The sequence below is a fragment of the Nomascus leucogenys genome, chromosome 4, assembly GCF_006542625.1.
Source record: "Nomascus leucogenys isolate Asia chromosome 4, Asia_NLE_v1, whole genome shotgun sequence".
NCBI lineage: Eukaryota > Metazoa > Chordata > Mammalia > Primates > Hylobatidae > Nomascus > Nomascus leucogenys.
The window spans coordinates 98,283,358-98,308,841 of NC_044384.1; positions in this window are offsets into that span (position 1 = coordinate 98,283,358).

A 25,484-nucleotide genomic window follows, 5' to 3' on the forward strand; every position below is an offset into this window, starting at 1 on the left:
TACCCAAAGGATTATAAATCATGCTTCTATAAAAACACATGCACACGTATGTTTATTGTGGCACTATTCACAATAGCAAAGACTTGGAACCAACCCAAATGTCCATCAATGATAGACTGGATGAAGAAAATGTGGCACATATACACCATGGGATACTATGCAGCCATAAAAAAGAATGAGTTCATGTCCTTTGTAGGGACATGGATGAAGCTGGAAACCATCATTCTGAGCAAACTATCGCAAGGACAGAAAACCAAACACTGCATGTTCTCACTCATAGGTGGGAATTGAATAATGAGAACACTTGGACACAGGGTGGAGAACATCACACATCAGGGCCTGTCGTGGGGTGGGAGGAGGGGGGAAGGATAGCATTAGGAGAAATACCTAATGTAAATGATGAGTTGATGGGTGCAGTAAACCAACATGGCACATGTATACCTATGTATCAAACCTGCACACTGTGCACATGTACCCTAGAACTTAAAGCATAATTTAAAAAAGAATGCATTATAAAAACCTCCACACAAAAGAAAACCCAAGACCAGGTTGTTCTTCATTGGTGAATTCTATCAAACATCCAAGAAGGAATTGATGCCAGTTTTATACAAACCCCTTCAAAAAAACAGGAGGAACTACTTCCCAACTAATTATAAGGTCAACAAAATGCTTATACTAAGAACTGGCAAAAGCATGACAAGAAAAGAAAATTGTATACCTGTATTCCTCATGAATATAGCCACAAAAATTCTTACTCTGTTTTTTTTTTTAAGAGTGAGGGTCTTGCGCTCTCACCCGGGTTGGAGTGCAGTGATCCAAACATAGCTCACTGCAGCCTTGATCTCTTGGGCCCAAGGGATCCTCCTACTTCAGTCTCCCAAGTAGCTGGGACAACAGGCACACACCACCATGCCCAGCTAATTTTTTTTTTTTTTTTTTGAGACGGAGTCTCACTCTGTCGCCCAGGCTGGAGTGCAGTGGCGCGATCTCGGCTCACTGCAAGCTCCGCCTCCCGGGTTCACGCCATTCTCCTGCCTCAGCCTCCCAAGTAGCTGAGACTACAGGTGCCCACCACCATGTCCGGCTAATTTTTGTATTTTTAGTAAAGACAGGGTTTCACCATGTTAGCCAGGATAGTCTCGATCTCCTGACCTTGTGATCCTCCCACCTCGGCCTCCCAAAGTGCTGAGATTACAGGTGTGAGCCACTGTGCCTGGCCCCAGCTAATTTTTTATGGAGATAGGATCTTGCTGTGTTGCCCAGCTTGGCCTTGAACTCCTGGGCTCAAGTGATCCTTTCACTTCAGCCTCTCAAAACTCTGGGATTATAGGTGTGAGCCAAGCCCTTGCACCTGGCCACAAAAAAAATCATTAATACAAAATTAGAAAATGGAATACAGCAATATATAAATGGATAATATATCATGACCAAGAATGTATACCCCAGAATGCAAAATGAGTGTAACTCAAAAAGTCAATGTAATTCAGTATTTTTTAACAGACTAAATGAGAAAAACATGATGTAGAAAAGGAATTTGACAAAATTCAATACACATTCATAATCACAACTCTCAGCAAACCAGCAATGGAAGAGAAGTTATTATGGAAATGCAGATTAAAAGCATAAAGACACACCACACCCACTAGAATGGTTAAATTTAAGACTGTCAACATCAAATGTTGGCAAGGATGTAGATTACCAGAACTTCCATAAAATACTGGCAGGAATGTAAAATGGTACGATCACTTTGGAAAAGCTTTGGCAGTTTCTTATGAAGATATCCATGTACCTACTCTTTAACCCAGCAATTCTACTTCTACATATTTACTCAAGAGAAATGAAAATGTATTTCCAAAAAAAGCCCTATAGATGAATATTGATAGTGGCTTTATTCATCATAGCCTGAAACAAGAAATAACCCAAATGTCCATCAATAGGAGAATGAATAAACAAATTGTGGCTGGGTGCAGTGGCTAACGCCTGTAATCCCAGCATTTTGGGAGGCCAAGGTGGGTGGATTGCTTGAAATCAGGACTTGGAGACCAGCCTGAGCAACATGGTGAAACACCTCACCTTCTCTACTAAAAAAATAAATTAGCCAGGCGTGGTGATGCACACCCACCCATAGTCCCAGCTACTCAAGAGGCTGAGACAGGAGGATCACTTAAGCCCGGCAGGTCGAGGCTGCAATGAGCCGTGATTGTGGCACTGTACTCCAGCCTGGGCATCAGAGTAAGACCCTGTCTCAAAAAAAGAAAAAAACTGGGGTATACTCACACAATGGAATAAATATTACTCATCAATGAAAATTCTCACTTTCAGTACACAGACTTCTCCTTCATTTCTCAGTTTTTACCTTCATGCCTCATCGTTTCCATTCTTGAACTACAGTCCTCTGATTGGGGGATGGTTCCCACTTCTTCAGAGACTACACCCTTTGACTCTTTCATGAGTGGCAGGGGAAGCAGTTAAAAAGGAGCAAACCTGATGCACACAATGACATAGATGAGCCTCACAGACACCATGTTGAGCCATAAGACACAAAACAGTACATTGGTATGATTTCATTTATATGAATATGTTGACAAACAACTAAGTTATGGTGAAAAAACACATAATAGAGGATTCCTGAGGGGATGAGAAGGAATGTGAGGAAACTTTCTGGGGTGATGGAAATGTTCTATATCTTGCTGGGAGTGTGAATTACCTGGGTATAACTCATTTCCCAAAACTCACTGGATTTTATGCTTCATATTTATACATCTTTATATGTACACATTTTATCTTTAAAAAAGGAAAGAAGAAAAAGAGCAGGAGAAGGACAAAGAAGAGGAAAAAAGAAAGGAAGCTGTGGTGAGGGTACAGGACTGAGATTGAGACTTGTTTGAAAGTCTATATAAAGACCAGAGGCACCTCCCACCTTCCCATCCCCATCCCACCCAGCACAATCAACGGCTCCCACTGCTACCCATGGAGGAGTCAAAAGGTGTAGTCTCTGAAGAAATGGCAACAATACCACAATTAGAGGACTTAGTTCAAGAATGGAATTGACAAGGCATGAAAGTAAAAACTGAGAAACTAAGGGAAAGTCTGTGTGCTGAAAGTGAGACTCCCTAAGCAGTTTCAGAGTAACAGCAAGCAGGCATATTTGTACCCTTAAGGCTGGAGTCTGAAGCATTACTTTTTGAAGAAGCTGAGTTACCCGAGTAAAGACCCACAGATACTGATATTTCAGGTTCTCCAGTGAAAAGGGTCATCCTGTTTTTCTACTGAGAAGCCCATCATTAACAAGCCACACACAACAACTGAGTTTCCCATTAGTTTCCCAGTGCTTCATCCTTAGGTATAAACAGATATTTGAAGAAAGCATTCTAGAGGAACAAGATAGAAGAAATGAAACAGACACCCTGCTGGAAAAGGAAATCTCATTAAGAATCAGAGAAAGATAATGAGATATTGCACTAATGAAACATGAGTGGGAGGACATAGTAAAAATAAAAAAGAATCATCATAGAATGATCACTCATCAAAATAAAAAATAGTATAGGTGAAATTAAAATTTTGGTTGAAAAAATTTTGGTATGAGAATTGAACTTGAAAAATTTCCCAGAAACTAGAATAAAAGAACCAGGAGATGAACAACAAGAGGGGAAAGACAAGAAACTCAGTCAGTAGATCCAACATCTGAGAAATAGGATTCTCAAAAGAGATGACAGGAAACAGTAAGAAGAGAATTACTGAAGAAATAATACAGGAAAATTCCCAGGTATGGAATAGAGTGAGTCTCCAGATTGGAATGCCCACTGGCCAAGTGCCTAACTGCAAGGTCAATGTGTAGTGCAGTCATGCAGGGTGTGCCTGACACAAAGGTCCCTAGCCAACAGAGGAGAAGTGGAGGCTGAAATGCACCCAGGCTCTGCTTACCATGCCCTGTACCTTGCAGCACTAGCCAAGAGGAAGGGAAACATACTCCTAACTGGCCTACCCAGAGGGAATACCCTTCTCTAATTGATCTCCCCAAGAAAATTCCTTTTGTAACTTGGCCCTAGAAGAGAATGACTTTTTCTAATTCACATAAAGATGTCTTTTATGTGAACTATTAATTTCCAGAACAATGAATGAAAAATAAATATTTATAGCAGCACAACTTGCTGTTGGAAAAATGTGGAACCAACCCAAATGCCCATCAGTCAATGAGTGGGTAAAGAAATTTTTGTATATATATATATATATATATATATATATATATATATGATGGAATACTACTCAGACATAAAAAGGAATGAATTAATGGCATTTGCAGCAACCTGGATGAGACTGGAGACTATTAGAAGTAACTCAGGAATGGAAAACCAAACATCATATGTTCTCACTCGTAAGTGAGAGCTAAGCTTATGAGGATGCAAAGGCATAAGAATGACACAATGGACTCTGGGGACTTGACAGGAAGGGATGGGAAGGTGGTGAGGGATAAAAGACTACAAATTGGGTGCAGTGTATACTGCTTGGGTGATGGGTGCACCAAAATCTCACAAATCACCACTAAAGAACATACTCATGTAATCAAACACCACTTGTTCCCCATTAACCTATGGAAATAATTTTTTTAATGGTGATAATAAAATTTCAAAAGAAAAAAAGATTCAGATCCAAGGCATGAACATCAAGGGTAAGGAGAAAATACTAAAAACTTCCAGGGGAAAAAAAGCAGTTTACATAGAAAGGATCAAGAATCAAATGACATTTGACTTGTCATCAGTATATTGGAAGGCAGAATGCAAAGGAGCAGCACCTTCAAAATTCAGAGAGAATGCTTGCAACCTAGAATTCTGCACACAGACAAAAGTAAAAGGGTAGAAAAAAGATGTCTTAGGGTATGCACAGTCTCTAAAAGCTTACCTCCCGTGCATCCTTTCTCAAGAAAGATGTTAACGGAGGCATGTTTCACCAAAACATGAGTAAGCCAAAAAAGAAGACATAAGATCCAGGAATCAAGGATTCAACCCAAGAAGAGATGAAGGAGATTCTCATAATGATAGTGAAGAGAACTCCTAGGACAATGGCTATGCAGCCGACCTAGAAAGCAGCTATTCTAGATCAGAGGAGAGCAGCAGAATCCAGCAGGAACATCTGCAGGGAAAGAAATAAGTGTTACTGACAGATTATCTGGCAGGTTTGACCATGTGGAAAACTACAGAGCTATTTGGTGGATGTGAAAAAAAAACACAGCCAGAGATTTTAAGGCAACAAAGCAAATGGCAAACTAAGACACATGTCTCCAGGAAAAACAGAAAGTTATACAAGAAAGATAATGCATCTGTAGTACACTACTTGGCTCAGGAGTAGACCATATTTCTTTGGTCATAATGTAAACATCAATTGTTGCAGTTTAAAGAAATGGCCCCAAGTTCTTTGACACTCCTCTCATCAAATGGCAAGATCTATGTCCCCTCTCCTTGAATCTGAGCAAGTCTTTGGTAGGTAGTGGAGTATGGGAGAGGAGATGCTATGTGACTTCTGAGGCAGTATCTTCAGAGGCAATTCTGCTTCTGCCTTGCTCACTGGAACACTCACATGTTATGAGGCCTCCCTGTTATGAGGAAGCCCAATCTAGCCCACAGGGAGACAGCACATGGAAAAGCCCTGAGATTACATGAAGAGACATGGAGAGATGGCCTGGCCAACTCCATCCATTGCCTGACTGCAAGTACATGACACCACCACCCAGTTGAGCCTTTCTCAGTGCCTGCCCATAGTGAATGTGAGAAAGAATAAAAAGATGGTAGGTGTTTTAAGACACACGTTTTGTAATGATTTGTTCAGCAGCAATAAATAACTGGAACACTGACAAGAGAGTTAACCAAATATAACTATATAACTATATATAGTTATATATGTAAATATATATATAATAACCATATAACTATATTGGGACTATATCACTATATTGGGATATAATTATATTGGGACTGTAGGAAGAGGAGAGGGGAGTGAAAGATAGTTACAATTTTTTATCTGCCGGTCTTTAAAGTAAGTAGATAATGTGTAAAATCAGTGAACCAGGACATAATTATATATACATACATATAAGACAGTGCAAAGAAGAGAGAGAACAAGTAACAGTTAAGAGTGGTTACTTGGCCAGGCACAGTGGCTCACACCTGTAATCTCAGCACTTTGGGAGGCCGAGGCTGGAGAATCACTTGTGACCATGAGTTCAAGACCAGCCTCAGCAACATAGTGAGACCCCCCCCCATTGCTAAAAAAAAAAAAAAGTGATTACTTCTGGGGAATGTGGGGTTGGCAGAGACTACTGTTTTTATCAGCCTCTGACCATTACTTAACTTTTTGGGGTTTTTTTGTTTTTTTTTTTTTTTTGCTTGTTTGTTTGTTTTTTTGAGACGGAGTTTTGCTCAGTCGCCCAGGCTGAAGTGCAGTGGTGCAATCTCGGCTCACTGCAAGCTCCACCTCCTGGGTTCACGTCATTCTCCTGCCTCAGCCTCCTGAGTAGCTGGGACTACAGGCACCCACCACCACGCCCAGCTAATTTTTTTGTATTTTTTTTTAGTAGAGACAGGCTTTCACCATGTTAGCCAGGATGGTCTTGATCTCCTGACCTCGTGATCTGCCCGCCTCGGCCTCCCAAAGTGCTGGGATTACAGGCGTGAGCCACCGCGCCCAGCCCATTACTTAACTTTTTAATGGATGTTCATTTATGATTTTGCTAAAAAATTTTTTTTTAAGAATAACAGAACACATACAGAAAACTTTTTTTCCCAACCTTCAACAGAGAAAAACATGGCCTACAAAGCTTTTCATAAACACCACACATTTCTTGTGCCTACCTGGTATAAATCACTGTGATGTGCTATCACCATGAGATAAGAGACATTCATATACAAGGTCCTAGACCTTGAGACACTTGTAATCTTGTAGGGGAAAAAGAATACAGAAATTCAAAAGAAAAATTGCAAAGATTATCCTGCTTTAATCAGGTAAGTGGTGTGGATAGCCAGAACAATAGGCATTGAAAAACTGATAGTGAGCTCTAAATACAAGAAAGACCAAAGAAGGCACCGCCGAGGAGGACAGAGGCCTTTATCTTGGGACTAACGATAGGACTTAGTGTCCACATCTTACTTATTAACACAGTCATATTCTTTGGAACCTCGGGTATCTCAGCTCCACTCTGTGACTCTGCCCACTCTCCAATATTCCCACATACCCTTTCCTGTGTTCCAGTGGGCCAGTCAGTCCCACAGCCCCATCACTGGCAATATTAATGATACATTCCTGGAAGACCAGCCACAATAACAAGAAAGATCATTTACATGTATACAGCCCTTTACAGATCACATTTCATCCTCATAACTGTGTAGTAGGCAATAAATCATTTACTCATTGTACAGATAAGGAATCGGGAGTCTCAGATAGGTTAAGTGAATCCCCTAAGAGCCATGGCAGGTAAATGGCAAATTGGGATAAAAACATGTACCTTGTGCCTCCAGGGTTGGTAGAAAAACTCAATCCATCCAAAACATAAATTGGTATAATTTTATGCGTGCTCTCAGACCCTGTGGTCAAGCCAGAGTCATAGGGTTAGAGATGGAAAGAAAGGGGGAAAGGTAACTCCTAAATTTTCACTTCATCAACAGTGTGTGAACTGAAGTAGAGGAGTTAGGATATAACTAGCACACTTTGGAAGAACCACAGTGTCCACTATTCATTGGCTCCAATGAAAAGCAAACAGGGTTCTTGATGGAAGCAGCAATGACTAGAAAATAGACTAACAGGCCAGGCACCGTGACACACGCCTGTAATCCCAGCACTTTGGGAGGCCAAGGTGGGAAGATTGCTTGAGGCCAGGAGTTTGAAACCAGCCTGGCAACCTAGTGAAACCCCATCTCTACAAAAAATACAAAAATTAGCTGGGTGTGGGAGTTCACAACTCTAGTCCCAGCTACTTAGGAGGCTGAGGTGGGAGGATAGCTCCAACCCAGAAAGGTGAGCCATGATCATGCCACTGCACTCCAGTCTGGGTGACAGAGTGAGACCCTGTCTCAAAAAACAGTCACTCAATCAATACACTAACAGAGGGGGGAAAAAAGAAAACTGCAGAAAGTGGAAGCCAAGTAGTATGCTCAACTCTGATAACATAAGCGATAGAATATCTAGGAATGAGCAAGAGGTTCCTCACAGATCCTGGAGGAAAAACAGAACTCAAGTTCACTCCCAGCTGGAGAGAGGGAATTAAGTAAGTTCTTTAACTTAGCAGGCCTCAAGGGAGAGAAGAAATAAAAAGCCAGAAACATCAACACTACTTCTAGGAGAGAAAAGTCAAGCAGAGTTGACTCCGCAATAACTTTGAAGCCTGGGGATTAGCTTTCAAGAGGATAGGATCACCAGAAATGATTCTAATATTACCCTCAACAGCCCAAAACAGATGCAAAATCCAAACAAACAAAAGCTGAAAAAGCTTAACCAAATTCCCAAAGCAGTTGCAGTATTATATTTACCAAGATTCAAACCACATTAGTAATAGCATCAAAGAGTCATATGGCTATTCAGAGTTTACCCAGCATTTTCTCATGCATTAATTGCATTGCATTTAATTGCATGTAGTCTTCCTCCTCTTTGATGAGGAAACCGAAGCCCCCCAAAAGTAGAACACCTCATGCAAGGCCATACAGCTACTGGGTGATAGAACTAGAAATAAAATTCAGGTCTTTGGAATCTTGATCGACTTTTGTTTGAAAAAAGTTTTTTTCTAAAAATATTTTACTTGTCTTAAACTCAGAATTCAGCTTTTTAAAGCATTGGGACAGGTCCTATTTTAATTTGATGACTGTGAAACCTCATTTCTATGGAGAAAGGATTCCCTATTTAACAAATGGTGCTAGGAAAACTGGCTAGCCATATGTAGAAAGCTGAAACTGGATCCCTTCCTTACACCTTATACAAAAATTAATTCAAGATGGATTAAAGACTTAAATGTTAGATCTAAAACCATAAAAACCCTAGAAGGAAAACCTAGGCAATATCATTCAGGACATAGGCATGGGCAAGGACTTCATGACTAAAACACCAAAAGCAATGGCAACAAAAGCCAAAATTGACAAATGGGATCTAATTAAACTAAAAAGCTGCTGCACAGCAAAAGAAATTACCATCAGAGTGAACAGGCAACCTACAGAATGGGAGAAAATTTTTGCAATCTACTCATCTGACAAAGGGCTGATAACCAGAATCTACAAAGAACTCAAACAAATTTACAAGAAAAAACAAACAACCCCATCAAAAAGTGGGCAAAGGATATGAACAGACACTTCTCAAAAGAAGACATTTATGCAGCCAACAGACACGTGAAAAAATGCTCATCATCACTGGTAATCAGAGAAATGCAAATCAAAACCACAATGAGATACCACCTCACATCAGTTAGAATGACGATCATTAAAAAGTCAGGAAACAACAGGTGCTGAAGACGATGTGGAGAAATAGGAACACTTTTACACTGTTGGTGGGACTGTAAACTAGTTCAACCATTGTGGAAGTCAGTGTGGTGATTCCTCAGGGATCTAGAACTAGAAATACCATTTGACCCAGCCATCCCATTACTGGGTATATACCCAAAGGATTATAAATCATGCTGCCATAAAGACACATGCACACGTATGTTTGTTGCGGCACTATTCACAATAGCAAAGACTTGGAACCAACCCAAATGTCCATCAATGATAGACTGGATTAAGAAAATGTGGCACATATACACCATGGAATACTATGCAGCCATAAAAAATGATGAGTTCATGTCCTTTGTAGGGACATGGATGAAACAGGAAAACATCATTCTCAGTAAACTGTCGCAAGGACAAAAAACCAAACACCACATGTTCTCACTCATAGGTGGGAATTGAACAGTGAGAACACTTGGACACAGGAAGGGGAACATCACACACTGGGGCCTGTTGTGGGGTGGGGGGAGGGGGGAGATATAGCATTAGGAGATATACCTAATGTAAATGATGAGTTAATGGGTGCAGCACACCAACATGGCACATGGATACATATGTAACAAACCTGCACATTGTGCACATGTACCCTAAAACCTAAAGTATAATAATAAAATAAAATAAAAAAGACAGTGTGGTGATTCCTCAGGGATCTAGAAGTAGAAATACCATTTGACCCAGCCATCCCATTACTGGGTATATACCCAAAGGATTATAAATCATGCTGCCATAAAGACACATGCACACGTATGTTTGTTGCGGCACTATTCACAATAGCAAAGACTTGGAACCAACCCAAATGTCCATCAATGATAGACTGGATTAAGAAAATGTGGCACATATACACCATGGAATACTATGCAGCCATAAAAAATGATGAGTTCATGTCTTTTGTAGGGACATGGATGAAGCTGGAAACCACCATTCTGAGCAAACTATCCCAAGGACAGAAAACCAAACGCCGCATGTTCTCACTCATAGGTGGGAATTGAACAATTAGAACACTTGGACACAGGAAGGGGAACATCACACACTGGGGCCTGTTGTGAGGTGGGGGGAGGGGGGAGATATAGCATTAGGAGATATACCTAATGTAAATGATGAGTTAATGGGTGCAGCACACCAACATGGCACATGCATACATATGTAACAAACCTGCATATTATGCACATGTACCCTAGAACTTAAAGTATAATAAAAAAAATTTTTAAAACCTCATTTCTACATACATGGGCCATATGAAACAGTTGGAAGAATGAATTGGAACACATAGAGAGGAAAACTAGGTAGAGATAGGATTCTCATGCATTTGAGGAAATATAAATTTGATAAGCCAGATGAGTTCCTAAAGGACCAGGAACGTGAGTGCAGTCCTGTATTTCCTCTCGAAGTCTGAAGCGCTGCCATGACTTTGGCTCTCACAAGTGATATTCACCATGAAACCCTGCAACCCAGAGGCTCCCTGGTGGTGGAGCCAGCACTGGGCAAAAAGCTTCCTTTTTCCATCACCGTAGAGCAATTTCTCTCCACTCCACCCATCACCGTATTCTGGCCCCCATCCTCAGTATACTTTTCTCTCCAAAAAGACTCCAGTCTTAGTGATTTGCAACCTAGCACATATGTAACGCTTTATCTTATCTTCCCGCCAGGAGTTTGCATTTTAAGGTTTTTCTTTAATGGAAGAAATACACTAAATTAGTGAAAGGAATTTTCAGCATTAGCCAGTCACTCTAAGGAAAGTTTGATTCCCTCAAAAGAAACATATCCCAGCTAAAAAAGCTTCTCAATGTCCCTAAAACCAAAGCCATCTCCACTTCGGAAGAAGAGAAAAAAGTAACACAACTTCATAACATAAGGGAAAAAGAGGTATCTATACAGCACCCCCCCGTCATTAAAAATAATGAACCAGACAATGATATACAAGAAATGAAGTAAGTTTGGAAATAATACGCAACAAAATCTCAGAAATGATCCTGTGTTCTGGTCATTCCCACTGTTCCCCAGTCACCCTGCTAAATGCAAACATCAAAAATAGGCAAATATAGGCCAAGGTGAGTGAATCACTTGAGGTTAGGAGTTTGAGGCCAGGTGAAACCTCATCGCTACTAAAAATACAACAATTAGCCAGGCATGGTGCCATGCACCTATAAACCCAGCTACTTGGAAGGCAGAGGCATGAGAATTCCTTGAACCTGGGAGGAGGGGTTTGCAGTGAGCTGAGATCACACTGCTGCACTCCACCCTGGGCAACAGAGTGAGACTCTATCTCAAAAAGAAAAATGCAAATCTATTCTCCATTACTGACTTTCTGGCCTCCTTATAACATTATATCTGCTCACAGGTATAAAGGTATACATGGCTCTAGCTCTTCAGTCTGGAACTTCATATTTTTCTTTCCATATGTAACATGATAAGGCTCTTCCTCTCATGTATATATTGAATCTCCACTACCAGCTCAGCACTGTATCAGATGCCAAATACTGTAAGAGCTTTGAGTCTTGTTGGGAGGACACACACCTTCATGAAACAAACCACAAACAATACAGAAGACTGGACTGAACTCTCCTTCTAATTTCAAGTATCTCTTTCCCCCACTCTATTGCAGCAACCTACCAACCCTCATGATGACACCATGGACCTTATCTCACACACACACAGAGAAACAGACACCACTTCTTTTTTTTTTTTTTTTTTTTTTTTTTCAGTTTCAAACTCCAGCTCCAGCCTCCCAGCCTCCTATTTGTTTGCTCTGTGGCTCAAGAATCCCAATTACAGCAATTCTTCAATATCACTTTGGAACTACAATGCACTTCCTCACATCTATCAAAATCTCTATCTCCTTCCCCCCTTATTCTCTTTGGAGTCCATGTTCCATTTTTATAACTACCTCTTTGCAAAGACTCACAATTCTTGCCCCTCCTTCTTTCCATGCTTGTATTCCCCTGATAAAACGTCAACCCTGTTTAGATATATTTAGGCATCTTCCTTCATCAGGTCTTCCCGAGTAACTGAAGGTTACTAAGAAACTCCACAAACATGCAGACTGGTTTCAATTTAAATTCACGATCTCAGTCCTTAAATAGGCTCTCAATACTGTGGAAATCCTATTACATTTCTGTATTAATACTGACCTTACACTCTATAAGAGGAATATTTCATACCATCTCCTGCCCCCACACCATCTCCTGTCCCTCTTTCTCACTCTCACCCTTCCTGCCTTCTAAGCTGAGAAACCAAAGGCCATCTGATGAGAGTTCTTTCACCACTCCACGACCAAATCCACTAGCTTCTCCACTGCTGAACCCATATTTTCCTAATTTTTACAGTTAGAGTGGAGGAAGTATCTTTTCTACTTGACCCATCACATAAGTTCCATTGGTTATCCCCCATTATCCATCACTAGGCTCTCCTTTGTTAGTGGGTTATTCCAGCAGCATTTTTAAAAAACTGTAGTACTGACATTCTAAAACCAAACAAACAAACAAACGCCATCAAGCAAAAAAAAAAAATTTTCCTTGAAACCACATTCCAATTTAATACCATCCTATTTCTCTGCCCCCTTTCACAGACTAACCTACAAAAACTGGTCTACACATCCTGTTTTCACTTTCTCCCATTTACCCATCATCCCACTCCAAGGTAATTCTTTTCCCAACACCGAGCCTGCTCAAAGGCTTGCACAGAGGTAAGCCCCGTGACACTTTCCTGTCCTCATCTCAGTCAACATCCAAGCAGCAATTGATGCAGGTGATCAAAATGCTCTTCTTTCTTGACTTCAAGATAACATTCTCAGCTGGTTTACCTTTTGCCTGTTCCATTTAAACCTCATTTATTTTCCTCCTCTTCTACCTGATCTCTGAATCTTGGTTTGTCTCAAGACTCAGTCCTGGATCTTTTTTCTTCCTCAGTTATACTTTCTAGGTGCTCTCAATCTATCTGTAGCTGAAAACTGCTAGGTGACTCCCAATTATCTATTCTGTCTCCTCCTACAATAAGAGAACTTCCCATTTGCAGCTGGTTGCATCGTTATCTGGAAAAAAAAATTGTGCATTTCCCAGCCTTGTTTTCAGTTAGATGTGGCCAGGTGATTAAGCTCTGACAGCAAGAAATAAATGGAAGTGGTGTCTGAAACTCCTGGGAATTGCCTTTAAATAAAGGTGGGGACATGGTCTTCTTTTCTTTTCTCCATTCTGTTGCATGGAAAGCAGATATGTTGAAGATATGATGGAGGAGCCAGAGATTGAGTTGGAGTGGCCCTCCAGAACCATGAAGTGGAACTGTATAATGAGGACGGTTATGTGCCCAGACAACATGGTGGAAGAAGCCTGATTTCCTGATGATTGAGAAGCTACCATATTAGCACTGGACGATCCACCCAGACTCTTACAGTAGAGAGGGAAAAAAATTATATCTTGTTTAAACCACTGCTATTTTTGGTTTTCTGAAATATGCAATCAAATATAATCCAAACTAATATACTGCCCTATTGCTTTAAAGATCATTAATCTACTGGCAACTCATAAATTTACATCTATAGTCCAGACCTCCCTTCTGACTCTAACGATGTATGTCAACTGCCTACTTGATAGTTCCATTTAGAGAAGGAAGCATAAGAGCTAGTGGAAATCTTTGAGCTCTGGATGCAGAATATTCTATATCTGAGAATACTGTTCAAGCTCATTTGTTAAGTGGCATTAAAAGATGCAAGTTTTTAGTGGGTCCTGAGTAGGAAAGGGCTCTATACCAAGTCCGAGCAATGATGTATTCAACTCTGTAACTTGTAATATCTGACCTAGCAGAATGTATGATTCTCAAGGTATATTTGTTGGGGGGAAAATGCTATGGGGAGTTTATGTTAAACTTCTGCAAGAGAATGACAACATAAACCCCAAGGGTTCCAGAAAAAGACCATGATATCTGCAGCAGATAATTATTTCATTTTAAAAAAACATCTTCCAGTGTGCTACTGGGTTGTGAGAGAGATGGAATGTCTGATCACAAGGCATCAAGTGACCATGTGGCCAAAGTTGTGCATCATGAACTGGGTTCTCTCAGACCCAGCAAGTCATAAAATAGGATGAGCCCAACAGCTCCATCATGAGACTGAAGTAGTACATCTAGGACAGAGCATGAGTAGGGACAGAGGGCACAAAGAAGCTGCATGAAGCAGACTTCCACATCCTCCATGGTGTCACAGACACTTCTCCCTCAATTCACGCATCTGGCCAGCTGGGTAGAACTCTGAATAGCTGACAGAAGAGGAAAAAAGGCAGAACATGGTTCATGGATAGAGTGACTTGATATGCAGGTACACGCCAATAATGTACTGCTGCTGCACTCTGGGGTGACACTGAACAGCAGCAGCTATGTGTTTTGCACTTGGTCCTCCACTTTATGTGGAAGAAGCGGCCTAAAGTAAGACTATACGTAGACTCATGGGCACAAGTGAATGGCTTGACTGGTTGACCAGGGGCATGGAAGGAAAAAGTTTGGATGATCAAGGACAAGGAGGTTTGGGGAAGAGGCCTACGGATGGATCTATGGGAAGAAACACAAGATGTGGGCCGGGCGCAATGGCTCACGCCTGTAATCCCAGCACTTTGGGAGGCTGAGGCAGGCAGATCACCTGAGGTCAGGAGTTCAAGATAAGCCTGGGCAACAGGGTGAAACCCCATCTCTACTAAAAATACAAAAACTAGCCAGGTGTGGTGGCCGGCACCTGCAATCCCTGCTACTCAGGAGGCTGAGGCAGGAGAATTGCTTGAACCTGGGAGGTGGAGGTTGCAGTGAGCTGAGATCACACCACTGCACTCCAGCTTGGGCAACAGAGCGAGACTCCATCAAACAAAAAAAAAAACAAGATGTGAAGATTTTTCTATCACATAGTAATGTTCACCAGATAGCATCCACCACAGAAAAGGTATTTAAAAACCAAGTAGACACCATGATGTGGCCAGTTGACATCAGCCAGCCTCTGCCACTGGCTACCCTAGTGCTAGCACAATAGGCTCATGAATGGAGTAGCCACGGTTCAGGGCTGGAGGATACGCATGGGTCCAACGGCATGGGCTTTCATTCACTGAGGCTGATCTTTCTACTGCCACTGGCAAAGAGCTAACCTGCCAGCAACAGAGAACAAATCCGAGGGCCCAACAGAGCATCATTCTTGAGGAGACCAAACACTAAGTTGATTACATTGGACCCCTTCTGCCTGAAAGGAGCAGCAATTCACCTGTTGGGATTTGACAGTTTACCTTTGTCTTTCATGCCTACAAGGCCTTTGCCAGCACCATTATCCAAGATGTTATCCATGAAGCATTCAGCCCACTAGCACAGGATCCTGCACAAAACTGTACTAGAGAAAGGGACCCATTTACAGCAAAGGAGGCAAAGCAGGGTGGCACATGGCCATGAGATCCACTGGTCATTTCATATTCTGCACCTCTCCAGAAGATGCTACATTGATAGAGTGATAGAATAGCCTGCTGCAGGTGCAGCTTAGATGTCACCTTAGAGATGATACTCACAGGATATACACATGGTTTACACCTAAATCAATAACCATTATGTTGTATTGTGCCCCCAGTAGGTAGAATGCATAGGCCTGGGAACCAAGGAGTAAAAAAAAAAGGAGTGCCTTCACTTTACTGTCACCTCCAGTGACCCACCAGGGGAATCTGTGCTTCTTTTCCCTGAAACTTCAGACTCTGCATGTCTTGAGATCCTATTTCTCACAGGAATAGCAGTTCTATCAGAGGATACATGAGTCCCATTAAACTTTAAGTAAGTTACTTTGAGCTCCTTGTTCCAAAAGCCAAGAAGGCAAAGAGAGGCACTACCATACTGGCAGAGGTCATTGGTCTTGTTCATCAGCAGAAGATAGGGCTGCACTACACAAGAGACAGGGAAGAATGTGTATGGCACCCGGGTGACCTACTGGCACTTCTCTTGGTATTCCCCTGCCCGATTTGATGATACAAGGACACGTACAGTAGACTTGGATCTTGGATATCTCAGGAATGACCAGGGGTTCAGTCCTCACCACATAAGGTTAGCACCTAAGCCAGTAGATGTACTAGCCAAGAGTGACAGGAATTTAGAGGGAGTATAAAGAAAGGATGCTGAGTACCACTTGTAGCCTTGAGGCTAACTGCAGCTGAGACGCATCTCATCCCACAAACTTTTATCTTATATGTTTTCCCGGGAAAAAAAGAATGACCGGAATCCTTGAGGATCTCTCTGCAGATTAGGTGAACAGAAGTTCAGCACGTAGTGAGGAAGGGGTTCACTTTGAATCAGACGTCAGGGTGAATTTTAAGCTTGTCTGGACTGTATTTTAATCACTCAAATTGACTGGAAAGTTATATTAATAGATCTGCCAAACATTCACTAAGAGATGAGAAATTGGGTGAACAAGGTTGAAAGCAGTCACTGGGAAAAAATAAAAGCTGTTGCAAGTTTATATCCAAATGAATCAAGAATACTCAATGCACTGTTTATTGTTACCTGTTTATCTCCTCTCCCATGGCTTTGTAACATCCAGGAGGGCAGAAACCACTGCCTGCTTCGCTCACCTAGTATCTAGTACAGAGCCTGGCATGAAGCAGTTACCAAAACATAGCTGTAGCAGTTGTTGGTGTGAATGGAGTGAATAGTTGTGTGCAGAGGCTGTAAGATCTGAAAGCCAAGGGAAGGCAATGAGCAGTCCAGTAGACAGACAAAGCTTCATGGGATTAAGCTGGATTCTGAAACGTGTCCAGATATCCTTTCTTTTCCCTTGTAGAGTGGGGTACGTAGGCCCTCTTTGCTTTTAGCTATAGCTTATTGGTCCTGTGTAGCTGTACAAATTGTTCAAAAAGATCACTGCTTTACATGATACATATGAAAAATGTTACAATATATAACAGGGATGGGTGTGGTAGCTCACACCTGTAATCCCAGCACTTGGGGAGGCTGAGGTGAGAGGATCACTTGAGGCCAGAAGTTCAAGGTTGCAGTGAGCTATGATTGTGCCACTGCACTCCAGCCTGGGTGACAGAGCGAGACCCTGTCTCTGTAAAAATAAGTTAATAGAATAAAATATATAACAGCATTGCTCCCAAAAGATTCATGAGTTGAGGAATCACTATGTATTAATATTAAACTCTTTATGGGCTTAGTGTTGAGTAAAGTGTCTTTCAATGATTAAATCCCCTTGTGAAGGTCCCAGACAGACTAATTCATCAATATTGAATTCATCACCACAACTCTGAGTGTTGCAGTAGGGTGCTAGGATGATTTGTTTTATATTTAAAGACTAGTGAATAAGATTTAATAATGGAACTACAGAAATGCTACTGTCATCCCAGACCTCTCTCTTCAACAAACAGAAAACACTACAACTTCTGCCACATGGATCTAAGACTATTAAGGAGACATCAGATCCACCAAAGCAAGTCATAGAATTAAAAGGTCTAAAATATGGAAGCTCTAAAGCAGAGCTGTCCAATCTTTTGGCTTCTCAGGGCCACTTTGGAAGAAGAAGAATTGTCTTGAGCCACACATAAAATACACTAACACGAATGACAGGTGATGAGCTAAAATAAAAATCACAAAAAACCTCATAATGTTGTAAGAAAGTTTATAAATTTGTGTTGGGCCACATTCAAAGCTGTCCTAGGCTGCATGCAGCCCATAGGCCATGGGTTGGACAAGCTTGCTCTAAAGTGACTGAATCAGGCTGGGCACAGCGGCTCATGCCTATAATCCCAACACTTTGAGAGGCCAACACTTGTGGATCGCTTGAGTCCAGGAGTTTGAGACCAGCCTGGCAACATAACAAAACCCCGTTTCTACAGAAAATTAGCCAGGTGTGGTGGTGCACGCCTGTAGTCCCAGCTATTCATGAGGCTGAGGTGGGAGGATCACCTGAACCTAGGAGGTCAAGGCTGCAGTGAGCCATAATTGAACCACTGAACTCTAGCCTGGGTGACATAGCGAGACCCTGTCTCAAAAAATAAATAAATATAAAATAAAATAAAGTGACTGATTCAGAAATTTGACTCTGCTCAGTAAAATTTTCTCAACAAAAACACCTAAAGTTTTTGAAATATATAAAAACTGAGAATATTAGCCTATTTTTAACTAGTCCAGCTTCTTTATTTTTAGTTCAGGTATCTGTGTCTAACATTTCTACCAAACAAATCCTCCAATTCTGTAGAAACCCAGGGAAAGTTCACCTCTTTAAATTTGCAGCCATTAACTCCAAGCTTTCTTGGGCAGAGAAGGCTATTTCCTAAGCCTACGTCCAATATACATAGCTTCAGGGTATATATAAAAATGCCTAGCTCTAATAATGAAATTCAAACTATCACAAGAGAAAAAGCCCCCATTCCAGAAAGCTAAACACCTAGAACAAAAGCTATTCCTTATGACATCTGCCCACAATGATTTCCTTCCTGTCTACCTATACCATACATGGTATAGACTGAACTACCTTGAATCATTAGCTCGATCATAAATTCCTTAAGGCCACATGTCTCACATAATGCCTTACAGAATAAAATGCTCAGTAAATGCATATGAGAAAGGAAGGGTAGAAATGCATAATTGTATAGTCGGTATCAGTTTGTGAGTGTTTGTGAGTGTAGAACAGCAAATATAAATACTTATCCTCTCCATTTCTAATGGAAATTGGGGGTGGGGCAGGGAGGAAAGAAAGAACACAAAGAATAAGAGAAAGGAAAACAGATAAGGACACACACCCTCATTTAACTTTTGCTCGTCATCCTAACTCTTGCTTTGCCCAAAGGCTAGATGTACCCTCCTAGAAGCTATACAGTTTCTGTCCCTGTGAATCGAGTAAATGAATGCAGGCTAAGCACAAAGGTTCACGATGATGCTAATCTCCTCAGCCATGATGTTTCCCAACATCCATTTTATGTAGTGAAGGGTTTAGGTACAAAAACTGACATCTTCACTAAGGAAATCATTTTTCCCTAAATAAAATGCTTTCAGTATTAATAACTAATATTAGAGCACAGGCCATGTGCATGCTCTAAAATGTCTTACATACTGAGCATTTTTCAACGAAATGAACACACTGGTTTTATGTGGAGTGAACACTTACGCACTTTTCCAAACTTGGTCAAGAGTAGTTCTTTTTTTAAAAGCTTGGCAGACTATTGGGAAAAGCTGTTCTTTTAAAGTACATTCAAAGATTATTTTGGGAAGCTGGAAAGCGAAGGCTTATAAGTTTACCAAACAGTCTGAAGGAAAGGTAATTGGTTTCCTTGAGAAGGAGTATGACCGCTTTATTCCCTTTCATGCCTACCCATAGGAGAAAAGGGTACCTCAGAAAGGAAACCAATACTTTCTTTTAAACTAATTTATAAACCATAATTTGGTATGATTTGGTACTTCTGGTTTATATAACACTCACTTTGTGTACCTTTTAGGAATCTTTTTAAATGGTTTAAAATAAATTAAATGGCACCCTAATTTAGTTGTGCCTTTAAAAAGCTTTCTTACAATAAAAGTAATATGTACTTATCTTGTTTTCTCATTTAATATATTTAATAGATTGTGAACACTTTCTCGTGTCATTAAACAGTCAAAAAGTACCTTTTTTAACTTTTAAAAAATACCTTTAAAAATATATTTTAATGTCTATATTAATATATCAATGGGTATATCATATTTTATTTTGCCATGGCTTCGCTAATTTAGACCATATGTCTAGTAACAATGAACACAATTGCACATTTATTAGCCCAAGTTTCTGGTTGTTCCTTAAGACATAGTCATAGAGTGGCAATTACAGGGCCAAAAGGTATGAACTATCGGAATCATTGACTGTAGATGGTACCTCTCACCTCATCCTCCTCCAATCCTATTTAACACTTGAGTTGTCTGGAAGCCTTTTCCTAATGTTCACCGTTAGTACAGAATTAAGCTTCCTCTAATAAGACTTTCCATTTGTCATCAATATTGTTACACTTTAAGCTTATCCCCAAAGAGAGGTTACACATCTGGATGAATTTTTTTTCTTTTGGATTTTCAGTATCAACATGGCATTCTTTTCCTCTCAAAACTCTCTCCAAGATGAGGAAGAGAACAAAGAGAAACTCCATATAAAGTCAGAAAATGGATAGAGAAAGGATAAATGACTTAACAGAACAGAGAAAGGTTAAACCCGAGCACATACAAAAGAAGATAACAGTGAAAGAAATGCTAATTCATCCTCAAGAATTCTAGAAGAATCAGCCAGGCATGGTGGGACATGCCTGTAATCCCAGATACTTGAGAGATTGAGGCAGGAGGATAGATAAAGCCCAGGAATCTGAGGCCGTGGTGAGCTATGATCACACCACTGCACTCCAGCCTGGACAACAGAGCAAAACCCTGTCTCTCCAAAACAAAAAAAAAAAAAAAAAATCTAGACGAATCAAACCAGGAAATGTAAGTACCAGATGGATGCCAGTGGCAGCAGGTAAGTCCCCCAGGATCCGAACCCCTGGCATATTCAACTGACTCCCCTTCTCACAGGAGACAGAAATTGAATCAGAAAAGACCAAATCAGAGGACAATAGGCCTAGGGACTAGAGAGTTGTTGAGGAAAAGAACTGAAAACTGGGAGATAAAGGGAAAATCTGCAGACTGAATATGAGAACCTCAGTCCTTTCCACTGCATAGCTATAAGATGATGGCAGCTGGCTTCTTAGACACCTCAAGTGGAAGATTGCATGAATAGGATGTAATATGGATGTAATGTGGATGAATAGATTGGGGCATATTCTGTAAGTTTCTTTCTTGGAGAAACTGAATGGCAGATGGGCAAAGACCTATAGATGCTGATATTTGGGGATCTCCAACAAAAAAAGCCAACCATCCACCAATCCAATTGTCTTGTTGTTAAGCCTATCAGACAACAAGTCCTGCACATACACATTCATTCATTTAAAATATATTTATGGGCCAAGCGTGGTGGCTCATGCCTGTAATCCCAGCACTTTGGCAGGCCAAGGCAGGCAGATCACCTGAAGTCAGGAGTACAAGACCAGCTTAGCCAATGTGGCGAAACCCCGTCTCCACTAAAATACAAAAATTAGCTGGATGTGCTGGCCTGCGCCTGGAATCCCAGCTAGTTGGGAGGCTAAGGCAGAAGAATCACTTGAACCTGGGAGGCAGAGGTTGCAGTGAGCCGAGATCACGCCACTGCACTCCAGCCTGGGCCACAGAACGAGACTTTGTCTCAAAAAAAAAAAAAAAAAAAAACAGAAGTGATGTAATATGACTTATATTTTAGCTTCTATTGAGAATAGTCTGTAAGGCATAGGTATGGAAGTAGGAAGATCAATTAGGAGACTATTGCAATATCTAGGCAAGAGTTGATGGTGGTTGTGACCAAGGTAGTACAGATGAAGGTGGTGAGAAGTGGAAGGATTCTAGATATATTTTAGATACACAAACAGCTCTTTAGACTTTATCCTTAAATATGAATAGACAACCTAAGACCACCAGACATTTGACAAATATTAGAAATGTGAGACATTTGAGAAATATTAGAAATATTTCTAATATACTGGGATAAAATAAATGAAACAAAACAAAACAAAACAAACACTTGAGAGAAAACAGATACAACCCAAGGAGCAGAAGAAAAGTCATTCAGAACTCAGAGAAATGGAGCTTTTGAGAAAGATGGCTGAATAGGAACAGCTCCAGTCTACAGCTCCCAGCTGAGTGACACAGAAGACAGGTGATTTCTGCATTTCCAACTGAGGTACCGGGTTCATCTCACTGGGGCTTGTTGGCTAGCACTGGGGCTTGTTGGACAGTGGGTGCAGTCCATGGAGTGTGAGCTGAAGCAGGGTGAGGCATCGCCACACCCAGGAAGTGCAAGAGGTCGGGGAATTCCCTTTCCTAGCCAAGGGAAGCCGAGACAGATGGTATCTGGAAAATCGGGACACTCCCACCCCCTAATACTGCGCTTTTCCGATGGTCTTAGCAAACGGCACAGCAGGAGATTATATCCCGCGCCTGGCTCAGAGGGTCCCACCCCCAGGGAGCCTTGCTCACTGCTAGCACAGCAGTCTGAGATCGAACTGCAAGGCGGCAGTGAGGCTGGGGGAAGGGCGTCCACCATTGCAGAGGCTTGAGTAGGTAAACAAAGCAGCCAGGAAGCTCGAACTGGGTGGAGCCCACTGCAGCTCAAGGAGGCCTGCCTGCCTCTGTAGACTCCACCTCTGGGGGCAGGGCATAGCTGAACAAAAGGCAGCAGAAACTTCTGCAGACTTAAACGTCCCTGTTGACAGCTTTGAAGAGAGTAGTGGTTCTCCCAGCATGGAGTTTGAGATCTGAGAACGGACAGACTGCCTCGTCAAGTGGGACCCTGACCCCAAGGCAGGCTAACTGGGAGACACCTCCCAATAAGGGCTTACAGACACCTCATACAGCCGGGTGCCCCTCTGAGACGAAGCTTCCAGAGGAAGGATCAGGCAGCAACATTTGCCGTTCTGCAATGTCTGCTGTTCTGCAGCCTCTGCTGGTGATACCCAGGCAAACAGGGTCTGGAGTGGACCTCCAGCAAACTCCAGCAGACCTGCAGCTGAGGGTCCTGACTGTTAGAAGGAAAACCAACAAACAGAAAGGACATCCACACCAAAACCCCATCTGTACGTCACCAACATCAAAGACCAAAGGTAGATAAAACCACAAAGATGTGGAGAAACCAGAGCAGAAAAGCTGAAAATTCTAAAAATCAGAGTGCCTCTTCTCCTCCAAAGGAACGAGCTCCTCTCCAGCAACAGAAAAAAGCTGGATGGAGAATGACTTTGACGAATTGAGAGAAGAAGGCTTCAGACAATCGGCAATAACAGACTTCTCCAAGCTAAAGGAGGATGTTCAAACCCATCGCAAAGAGCTAAAAACCTTGAAAAAAGATTAGACGATGGATAACTAGAATAAACAGCACAGAGAAGACCTTAAATGACCTCATGGAGCTGAAAACCATGGCACGAGAACTACGTGACACATGCACAAGCTTCAGTAGCCGATTCAATCAAGTGGAAGAAAGGGTATCAGTGATTGAAGATCAAATGAATGAAATGAAGCGAGAAGAGAAGTTTAGAGAAAAAAGAGTAAAAAGAAATGAACAAAGCCTCCAAGAAATATGGGACTATGTGAAAAGACCAAATCTAAGTCTAATTAGTGTGCCTGAAAGTGACGGGGAGAATGGAATCAAGTTGGAAAACACTCTGCAGGATATTATCCAGGAGAACTTCCCCAACCTAGCAAGGCAGGTAAACATTCAAATTCAGGAAATACAGAGAGCGCCACAAAGATACTCCTTGAGAAGAGCAACTCCAAGACACATAATTATCAGATTCACCAAAGTTGAAATGAAGGAAAAAACATTAAGGGCAGCCAGAGAGGAGGGTCGGGTTACCCACAAAGGGAAGCCCATCAGACTAACAGCGGATCTCTTGGCAGAAACTCTACAAGCCAGAAGAGAGTGGGGGCTGACATTCAACATTCTTAAAGAAAAGAATTTTCAACCCAGAATTTCATATCCAGCCAAACTAAGCTTCATAAGTGAAGGAGAAATAAAATCCTTTACAGACAAGCAAATGCTGAGAGATTTTGTCACCACCAGGCCTGCCTTACAAGAGCTCCTGAAGGAAGCACTAAACATGGAAATGAACAACCTGTACCAGCCACTGCAAAAATATGCCAAATTGTAAAGACCATGACCATCGAGGCTAGGAAGAAACTGCATCAACTAGCAAGCAAAATAACCAACTAACATCATAATGACAGGATCAAATTCACACATAACAATATTAACCTTAAATATAAATGGGCTAAATGGACCAATTAAAACACACAGACTGGCAAATTAGATAAAGAGTCAAGACATACCAGTGTGCTGTATTCAGGAAACCCATCTCACATGCAGAGACACACATAGGCTCAAAATAAACGGATGGAGGAAGATCTACCAAGCAAATGGAAAACAAAAAAAAAAGCAGGAGTTGCAATCCTAGTCTCTGATAAAACAGCCTTTAAAACAACAAAGATCAAAAGAGACAAAGAAGGCCATTACATAATGGTAAATGGATCAATTCAACAAAAAGAGCTAACTATCCCAAATATATATGCACCCAATACAGGAGCACCCAGATTCATAAGGCAAGTCCTTAGAGACCTACAAAGAGGCTTAGACTCCCACACAATAATAATGGGAGACTTTAACACTCCACTGTCAACATTAGACAGATCAACGAGACAGAAAGTTAACAAGGATATCCAGGAATTGAACTCATCTCTGCAACAAGCAGACCTAATAGACATCTACAGAACTCTCCACCCCAAATCAACAGAATATACATTCTTCTCAGCACCACATCACACTTATTCCAAAATTGACCACATAGTTGGAAGTAAAGCACTCCTCAGCAAATGTAAAAGAACAGAAATTATAACAGTCTCTCAGACCACAGTGCAATCAAACTACAACTCAGGATTAAGAAACTCACTCAAAACCGCTCAACTACATGGAAACTGAACAACCTGCTCCTGAATGACTACTGGGTACATACCAAAATGAAGGCAGATATAAAGATGTTCTTTGAAACCAATGAGAACAAAGACACAACATATCAGAATCTCTGGGACACATTTAAAGCACTGTATAGAGGGAAATTTATAGCACTAAATGCCCACAAGAGAAAGCAGGAAAGATCTACAATTGACACCCTAACATCACAATTTAAAGTACTAGAGAAGTGAGAGCAAACACATTCAAAAGCTAGCAGAAGACAAGAAATAACTAAGATTAGAGCAGAATTGAAGGAGATAGAGACACAAAAACCCTTCAAAAAATCAATGAATCCAGGAGTTGGTTTTTTGAAAAGATCAACAAAATTGATAGACCGTTAGCAAGACTAATAAAGAAGAAAAGAGAGAAGAATCCAATAGACGCAATAAAAA